The 9206-nt window shown below is 49.2% G+C and overlaps 1 long non-coding RNA gene across 1 annotated transcript; it reads left to right on the top strand.

Annotated features, from left to right (window-relative positions):
• The first annotated feature begins 7157 nt into the window (after positions 1-7157).
• On the top strand, positions 7158-8640 carry LOC134473952 (uncharacterized). The gene is made up of 3 exons (XR_010044457.1): positions 7158-7364; positions 7742-7965; positions 8153-8640. It is a non-coding gene; the product is annotated as an uncharacterized LOC134473952 (long non-coding RNA).
• The last annotated feature ends 566 nt before the right edge of the window (positions 8641-9206 follow it).

The raw sequence follows: 9206 nt of genomic DNA, 5'->3' as shown, positions 1-9206 counted from the left end.
GTAGAGAATCTAAAGCAAGGCAAGAGGACAAAGTGGTGGGTGGCCACAAAACTGGCCATGTGTGGAGGAGCTGCACACCCTGCCCCAGACACTATAGAAACGTGGAAGTTCTAGAGACCTGTGTGAGCCGGCGGAAGGTAAACCCGTGCCACCCACGGGATTGGACCTTCAGGGCCACGGCCTGGGAGAGCTACCACGTGAGATCCGTTGTCTTCTCCTGCCTTGCTGAGCAGCCCTGGAGCCCACAGCTCTGAGGCCCGTCCCAGTTCTTGTTACTTCTTTTTGGAATCACTCCAGGCTGTGGGAGCCAGCACTGTTTGTTATGAAGGTTTTAAGGAATCCTAGAATTAATCTTGCTTCACATTTCTTTTTTAGGCTCAATGAAATGAGGGCTCACAGGGACTTGAAGTGACTTGTCCCAACTCTATATCCAGGTCACAGGAGAGCCGGGACATTGCTCAAGGGACACAGCGATGCTTTGCCCCTTATTGGGATCTTTACTTATCCCCCTTTATTTCTCTGACCCTGGGTTCACGTCTGAGCCAGGATTTGGAGCGTCTGAACAGAGGCAGCTGGCACCTCACTCCAGGCAGGCATGATGATGCTGTTTGTCAGACATATTTGGCTTTTGCCCTCTAAGGCAAAGTGTCACAGATGTGATTTTCCAGCTGGTCTGCTGGGTGGCCTGGCAGTGCGTTCTCTCTCCTGAAGGCAGCAGTTAGGGTGCCTCAGGGAAGATGGTGTGTCCTGAGGGAAAGGGCTCTGTAGGCAGCATCAGGCAGAGCAAGAACAGCGCTCAGAAAATCCCCAGGAACACTGACCAGGGACAATCCTGCTATCCACAGTGACCCGTAGCGAGGGCCCATGTGGCCAGTGAAGTCACTTGGATGTCAGAAATGGGATAGGAGAAAAATATTCTGCGAATCTCTGCCTTTGGCTGGGACTACCAACACTCTGAGATGGCCTACAAAGACGAACATTTCACAGACAATTCTGCCCTACTCCAGAGTTCACCACGTATAGTCAGGGCCAGCAAACAGATTTCACATCTAAGCCAAGGCCCATGGATTCATGGTGACTGCAGAAGGGTTTTGTTCAACAGGAACTGGAGCTGGGATCTGAGGCAGAAACGACTGTTCTGATCAGCCAGCAGCGTCTCTAAAGAAGGAAGCGGTCTGGGCATGAGGCAGGCAGCACAATAGTTCCCTAAAGATGTCTATGCCTTAGTTACCAGAACCTGCAAATACATGGTGTTACATGGTCACGCAAGTGAGGGAATTAAGGACGCAGGGGGACCCAGCCAGTCAGCAGCTCCTGAGAAGGGATGAGGGCCCTGGTTATCTCATGGATTCAGTGTCATCACAAGGATCCTTGTAAGTAAAACAAGGTGGTCAGGGACCTAGGGTGAATGGCCTCATGTAAACTTGAGTGGCTGTTGCCGGCTTTGAAGAGGAACATGGGCTGGAAGAAGTGGGGGAGCAGCTTGTCCCCAGGACCTCTAGAGAGGGACTTGACTCTCTGCCTTTACCTTCATTCGAGCCTTGTGAAAACCATTTCAGACTCATGGCTTCCGAAAGTATAAGGTAACAGGATTTGTTGTTTTAAGTCACTAACTTTGAGTGGCACAAGAAATAGATTCAAATCTCTATTAGTTTCAACCGACGACACATCAGGGAAATTTTCCTTATGTTTTGTTTAAATTTCTTATTTTTTGCTTGAGCTCTTTCTTTAGGAGACCAGGAAGAGAATTGCTAAGGTGGTTAAGATTCCAGGGCAATTTTCGTAAGAGGAGCCTTAAAACGACCCCCCAGCAGAGAATCTATGAAAGTGCATACAGATTCTGGGATTCTCCTTGGGTGAGAGGTTGGGAGAGCACCCGCGGCAGCAGGTTCAGAGCAGGGCAGTGAGCGCTTCCAGCCACTGCCACTCCACTGAGTGTGTTGTCAGGGGCAGAGGGTTAAACTGGGCTCTTCTCAGTGACTCTGGGTTTTCTTTTCTTTTCTGTAGTTTTTTGAGACAGGGTCTCACTATTGAGTTCAGCCTGGTCCTGAACTCACTTTAAAGCCCAGGCTGGCCTTTAGCTCACAGCAGTCCTCCTGCCTCCTGCCTGAGTACTGGGATTATGGCATGCCTGGCCTACCCTTGATTTTCTTATCAAATGAGCATTAGATGATCTCAGGAGGTGTCATTGATATTTTGTAGTCAAGGACTCAGGAATGATGCTGGAGAAGCTAGAAAAAATGAGCTGTTTGCTAAATAGCATGCATGTTAGTTTCATTTGTGTCTGACAGTTCAGTGAGGTGGCCTTGCCAGGTGGGTACCAATGTTAGTTTTCTGTTACTGTGACAAAATACCTGAGGAAAACAGCACAAAGGAGGAGACATTTATCTTGGCTGGTGGTTTCAGACCACTGCCAGCTGGCTCTGTTGGTGTCAGGCCTGTGGCGAGGTGGAACGTCACGTGGCAGGGTGGGGCAGAGGAAACCTGCTCACCCCGAGAGCGAGAGCTGTCGTGATGGGCTTCTTCCTTCTTCTGCTGTCATTCTGTCCTGATCCCATTCCACTGGATGCCACCTGCATTCAGGATGAGTCTCCTGCGTGCCAGCCTTGCACACACCAGTTGTGTCTGGAAACGTACTCTTATCACACACACCCAGAAGTGTATCCACTAATTCCCTAGCTGTGTCCCAGTCTGATCAAGTGCACAATCAAGGATCAAAATTTACCATCACAGTATCCACTGCATGGAGGCTCTGAGAGGTTAAGCAGTGTTCTGAGTCACCCAGGCAACAAATCCAGTCTGTGAGTCAGAGATCGCGGTTTTCCACGTGATGTTGTGACACCTCGTTGGAGAGCTCTGGCTTTGGGTTGTGCTCAGGTGGTCAGAACTCCAGGCCGGGGCCAGGAGTGGCAACCTGGGGTGAAGCTCTTTGTCATGGCAGCCCCCAAAAGGCGAAAGGTGTAAGAAGATTAATTCTGCTGTAATGCAGATATCTGTGATTTTGTTTCTCTTTCCAGTTTGATTAAAAAGCAGCTGTGTGATCTTGTGTCGGTCACTTTCCTTCTCTGGGTCTCAGTTGCCTGTGAAATGGAGAAGACAGTGTACAATTAGTGTTTTCTAAGATTTTTTTTCTTTAAAACGGTAGTTCACATCACATCATCTAAGGAGATTTTACTGGGCATCACTTGCTGCAATTGATAGTCCATAAGCATTTTAAAAATCTTTAATGCAAATTACAAAATATTGTTTTTCAAATTTCATGCTCCTCCCTACTTCTGATTTCTTTTTGGATGATATGCTCATTTCCTGCTGTACCATCTTGCTCACCATTGAGAATTTCTCTTTTAGAGTTTAGAAGTTTGCCCTGGTTATGAGGTTATTGGAGTCTAAACATAAAACTATATTCTAGAAGAGAGGAGACATGACAGCCTTCTGATGTTGCCCATTTCTTTCCATGGAAACACCCCCATTTTTTCCTGCCTGGAACATTTATCTCCCCATGAACGTGGCCCTTGACTCTTGTGTCGAGAAGGCAGTAGAGGATGGCTCCCGATTTGAGCAGGCCAGCTCTCAGGGAGCCTGTGAGAGTGGTTGCCTTTTATTCCTGGCTTGTGCTACAACATGAGAGTGATCCCAACTTTAGAGATTGTCACCTTTCATCTTTTATCTCCCTTTTCTCCTCTCCTTTTTTCCCTTGCAAGATAGTAAAATTGCCAGGCAAGTCTTGCCTTCCTCCAGAGCTCAGAGATATTTACTTCTTGGGTAAACAGCTGTAGTCTCCTTAACCAGACTTTACCATAGTTAAGTAAGCTAAATTCTGCTGCTCCAATCTCATATATGTGCTGGGGTTTTTTATACAGAGCTTTTGACATCTTTTGATATGAAATGGCAACTCTGGGCCACCAGATGTGAGGAAGCTTTAGGCAAAGAAGTTTCAGTTTGACCAGACTGGAAAGGAATGGCCTCTCTGTGAAACAGCTTTGCTTGCGGAAAGAAATACATGGACAAAAATCTTTGATCCCAAGACGGGAGGAGGAGGGAAGGGTGTATGTCTCCTGGGGCCCTAGACTCTCTCTAGTCATGCAAGTCTGTGGTGTCTGGGCTGGAAAAGAAGGTTCACAGTCGAGTCAGCCCCACGTTCATGACTATGCTTAGTTGTGTGCTGGACATGAAGGCTGGCACAGGAAGAGCAAGTGGCAGTGTCCCTGAGCTTGGGGGAGGCCACCGTCAGTAGGAAAAACAAAATGTCCTTAACCTCCAGAAATGATGCAAGCACAGATTAAAATCTGTTATGGCTTGGGTTTGGATGTCCCCTAAAGCCTCATGTGGTCCTCACTGGGGCTTTTTGGAGGTGACTGGAGCTAGGGTGAGCACTGCTGGGATCAAGGATGTGATGCTGGGATTGATTTGCCCATGAGAGGATAAGGGTATGAGTGCTACCTGTCCAAATGGTAGCCCAGATTAGACATCAGAAACAGAAAGAGCTGCTGTGTTGCTGCTGGTCGCTTACTTGCTTTTGCTGGCTTCTGCCTGACATGAATGATTTCTCCTCTGTGATGCCTCTCTGCAATACTATCCTGCCTTGGATCCAGCTGATTATAGACTGAAACCAACACAAACTGTGAACCAAATAAACCTTTCCTCCTTTAATTTTAGGTGTGGAATACTTTGTCTCAGTTACTAGAAAACCAACTAAGATGGCATCAAAGGCTACATCTACACTTGGTTCAGATTATCAGGAATTCTGGGGAGTGGGGAAGAGCCCTAAGTGGCAAGAGGATGAAGGTCAGTATTGTTGGACAGGAAGACACTTGCCTGAGGATGGAGGCAGGAGCAAGCCTCGGAGGCTGGGGAGGTCTTGTGTGACTGTGCAGATGTGTATGTGTACAGGTATGCAAAGGGGTTGGTGTCAGTGGGGGTTGCAGAACGATGTTCCGAGTGTGGAGCTCTGCAGACACACTGTTTGGAATTAGGGAGGAATCTGCTGTGGTCTCATCCTGCAGAGACAGCATGGACCTGCTATTTCTTCTCGAAGCCCAGCGGCTTGGGGGATGCTCGAGGTGCTGAGCCAGGCTTGCTGCATTCCTCATTGCTATGCATATACCCTGTGCCTTGGCTCCCCTCTTGGCTCCCCTCTCTTGTCGACCTTCCAGTCATTCCTAAATTCAGTTCCTGCTCTCTGCCTCTCCCTGCCTGCCAGTGCTATGTATGTTCTCAGCCAAGCAGTGACATTTCCCCAAGCACACAGCCTGTGCAGTTTGAAAGCCTGAGACGTGCTTGGGGTTTGACTCTTCCTGCCATCCTTCCTTGGAGTCTCTGTGTGCTTGAGATTGGGGGCTTTAAATCCCCATTAAAAAGAAGAAAGTAAGTCAGTTGCCAGGGCTGTGGTCAGTAAGTCATTCACAGTGCATAACAAATGGTAATTGTCTTCAATGCTAGCTCCCCTCAGGTCAGCAAGGCAGCATCAGCAGGGCAGTGTGCCTTCTGGGAAGGCCCCCATATTCAAACAGGAATGGGGTGCAGGGACCACAAATGAGGCAGAGATGTCTGCTACCTACCGCCCTGCTTGGGGAGTGGGTGGCAGGCCACCTGCTCCAGGGCACTCTCTGCGGTCCTGTGGGCAGGGTTACCTGCAAAGCCTGCCTTCTCCATTCTCATATTCCCCGCTCTCCTCTCCATGCAGCCAGCTCTGCTGGTCTTGGTGTGCAGGAGCTTGGGCCAGCTGCCCAGCTGCCTCTGAGCCTGGTACTTGTTCTTAAGGGTCACCTGTACAGTGCCACCTGCAGGCTGGGGCTCCAGGAGGATGTGGCACTGGGTGCCTTCTTGCCCTGTCTGGCTTTTGCCTCTCTTGCGTCCCTTCAGCTCCTCTGCTACCTGTCCTGGCTCTTCAGTGCCAGGGCCCCACCTGGGACCTTTCCCTTTTCTGTCCCCAGGTTTGTCCTGTGTAGAAGTCTCTTCTTGCTTTTTGCTAACGTGTGTATATGAAAAAAAATACAACCAAAGTAGATGTTTGTTTTAGATACCTGTCACTGAAATATCAGCTTTCTGTCTCTACAAAATTTTTCCCCTTTGATAGTTTTATTTTACCTTATTTTTGTGGGAGGTGTAGGGTTAAGGCTCTTTTTTCCTTTGTAAGTGCTTTGTAAGTGCTTAAGATCTTGATGGGCATGTTGGTGCACATCTGTGATTCCAGCAGTCTAGAGGTTGGGACAGGAGGATTACCATGACTTCAAGGTCAGCCTGGGCTACACAGCCAGACCCTGTCTCAAAAAAAAAAGCAACAAAAACAAACAAACAAACAAACACCCCCACCACCCATACAGCCAGTACCTCTAGGGGCAGCTGGTGGGCAGCTGGCTTTGAAGGAGCTGTGGAGGAGGAGGAGAGAGACAGCGTAGGTTCTCTGCATTGCCAAGGGGTCCCAGTCTTCTGAGGGCAGAATGTAGGGAGTGCTTAGTGGGACTGACAGCTGGAAACAGCATTGAAGGGAAACGTGGCCAAAATTCCAATTATTAGTTTTTGCATTGCTGGGGAAAGAAGCCCAGGATCTTGTATGCACTAGGTGAGTGCTTACTCAGCCACTGAGCTGTACTCCACCTAGAACAGACTTGCAGTCTGAAGCCTCACCTGCTTCTCTTCCTCACTCCTCATCTCCTTGCATAGAGCTGACCTGATAGGACCGGTCAGGCTGGGGAGTTGTCTGCCTGGGCCTCACATTCCCGCCCCCCACCACATTCCCCCCCCACCATGGGATGAGCAGGGGCTTCCTCTCCCAAGGACTGCTGGGTAGGACTTGCTGTTTGCTATGACTGGCAGCCCTGCCTCTGGCTCCTGCCCTGGTTTGGAGATCCCCTATGTGATGCTTGCCATGGCAGTGTATCCTCATTCACATGTTTGTTTTAAATGCAATAAGATAATTGCAATAATTTTAAGACTGTGAGAACTGAATACCACACTGTTGTCTACAGCCATCGAAATGCTCAAGGAATCAAGTCTGAGAATATTCTTTGAGTGCCCATTGCATCTGAGCTTTGCCCATGCATCGTCTGTCACGGGACTATTAATAAAAAGCAACTGTAATTACACCAATGCCTTTTATGTGCCAGGCATGTTCTTGTCTAATCTTGACAATAACCCTTTTATCTCTAACTGACAGCTAAGGAAATAGACTTAAAGAGGTTGAGTAACCTGCCCAAGGCTACAGAACTACTTAAGGGGCAAGGCTGGGGTTTAGACTCCGCAGCATCGCCAAGCCCCAGAGCCAGGAAATCCATAAACAGAGCACCCGACCAAGTCAACAGAGAGTGAGCAGTGTAGTGAGATGCTGGGGTCCATGATGATGACTGTGGTGGCTCTCAGAGAAGGTGGGTGTGGTGGAACCTTCTGCGGTTAGGAGGTTTCTGGGGGGAGTTGAGGCCGGGTCTGGATTTAGGCAGGTGTGGGTTGGCAGCAGGCATTTTAGGGTGGGCTAAGGCAGGTGAGGCAGGGGCAGTGATAAGAGCAGAATGGAGGCACGATTCGGGGAACTAGTGGGAGCAAAACCAGCAGGGCATTGTGGTTACATCCCAGAGTCCCCACAAGTTCTCTTTATGAATTTGGGATACAATAAACCATCTCAACCCCAGTTCTTTACCAGTAAACAATGATGATAATAATAGTCTGTTTTCTGTTGCTACAGCAGACTACCTGAGGCTGGGTAATTCATCTACAAAAGAAGGCTATTTCATTCTCTGTTCTATAGGCTGGAAAGTCCAGGGACACAGAGCTGGCAGCTTATGAAGAAGGCAGAAGGCATAGGGCAAGAGAGCATGCAAGATGGGGAAAATCGAGCCGAACTCATCCTTCTACACTGAGCTCGCTCCTGAGAGAACGAACCTACCCTTGTGCTAGTGATGTTAATCTGTGCGTGAACTAATCACCCCCTAAAACCCCACCTCTTATGGCTCTCACAGTGGCAACTAAATGGTAGGTGTCAGAAGGGACAGGCAGCCCATAGCCACAGTCACACCTGCCTCACCTTTCCACAGCGAGCACCGAGGTGGTCTGCGGGAGTGCCGGGCACAGGGGTGGCACACACTGACCTTCGTAGTGGAAAACATTCCGCCCTCGGCTGACACACTCCTTTGTTTGGCTTGTCTTCCCCCTACTGCAGGATCCTCCAACACCAAGTCACCTGGCCTGGTTGCCTTGTTTGCTTTTTCCCTTCCTCGCTGTCCCTGCCTGAGGAGGGAGGCAGTGGGTGACTTGTTGGCCAGACTTCCGCCGTCCTCACACCCACAGGAGCCCTGCACATCGGCACAGACGGTGCGTCTTCCACCCCTGCTTGCGCCCTCTCCCGTGCCCTCTGGGGTCTGGTGACTCAGTCTTGCCGGGGGCAGGCAGGCCAGCCTGCTCTTCCATCCCTGTACACAGCTATGTGCCCTGCAAGCGTGCTATGCTCTTTCCTGAGGCTTCCTCTGGCTTCCTCGAGGTCTAGCCCCGTGTAGGCTTCCTGGCCTGTCTCCTTGAGGACCAGCGTCTCCGGGAAGTTGTTCCCGATTGGTCCTGTCCGTGAGATCTCTCCCTGGTGGACAGCTCTTACAAGGTGTGATAGAAAAAAACACGACGAAGGTTTAAATAAAAGAATTTATAACAGTGAAAGTCATTGTTGCCATTCATTCCCCTCACAATGTTCCCCCTGCCTTCAAGCACACTTATCTTATTATCCGAGCCGCTTTCTGAAGCAATTCTGAAAGTCTGCTTTATCAGCGTCTTTGGTTATATCGTCCCGGTGCCTTGACGTCCTGAATTGACTGAAAACATTTTTTTTTTTTTTTTTTATGGTCATTTTGACTGGTAGAGCCAGAACTAGTCACTGGTGCCAGATCCAGTGAATAAAGTGGATGAGGACACAGTGTAATTTTCTTTTTACGAGCCTGCCTTTCCATTGGACGGCACCCGATGGCAGCGTTCACTGTAATTTTCACACCTTGTAAAGACACTCATGAAAGAGGAATTCAGAGCTGCTTCAGAAAGTGGCAAGGGCCATCGAATACCTGAGTTCCAAGTGAGGGGGAGGATCTTGAGGGAGACTGATGGCAATGTGTCCCCAGGTGGGCTGCAGAGTCCTCCAGGGAAGGCCACTTTGCCATGAGTCCCCTGACTTCTCAGCAAATGGTAGGGCCAAATATATAATAGATATATTTTGTAGTTTTAAAAAATCAAAT

The sequence above is a fragment of the Cavia porcellus genome, unplaced genomic scaffold (genome assembly GCF_034190915.1).
Source record: "Cavia porcellus strain 051 isolate PalLab524CR breed Dunkin Hartley unplaced genomic scaffold, mCavPor4.1 scaffold_29, whole genome shotgun sequence".
Taxonomy (NCBI): domain Eukaryota; kingdom Metazoa; phylum Chordata; class Mammalia; order Rodentia; family Caviidae; genus Cavia; species Cavia porcellus.
This window is presented reverse-complemented; position numbering and strand designations above follow the sequence as displayed.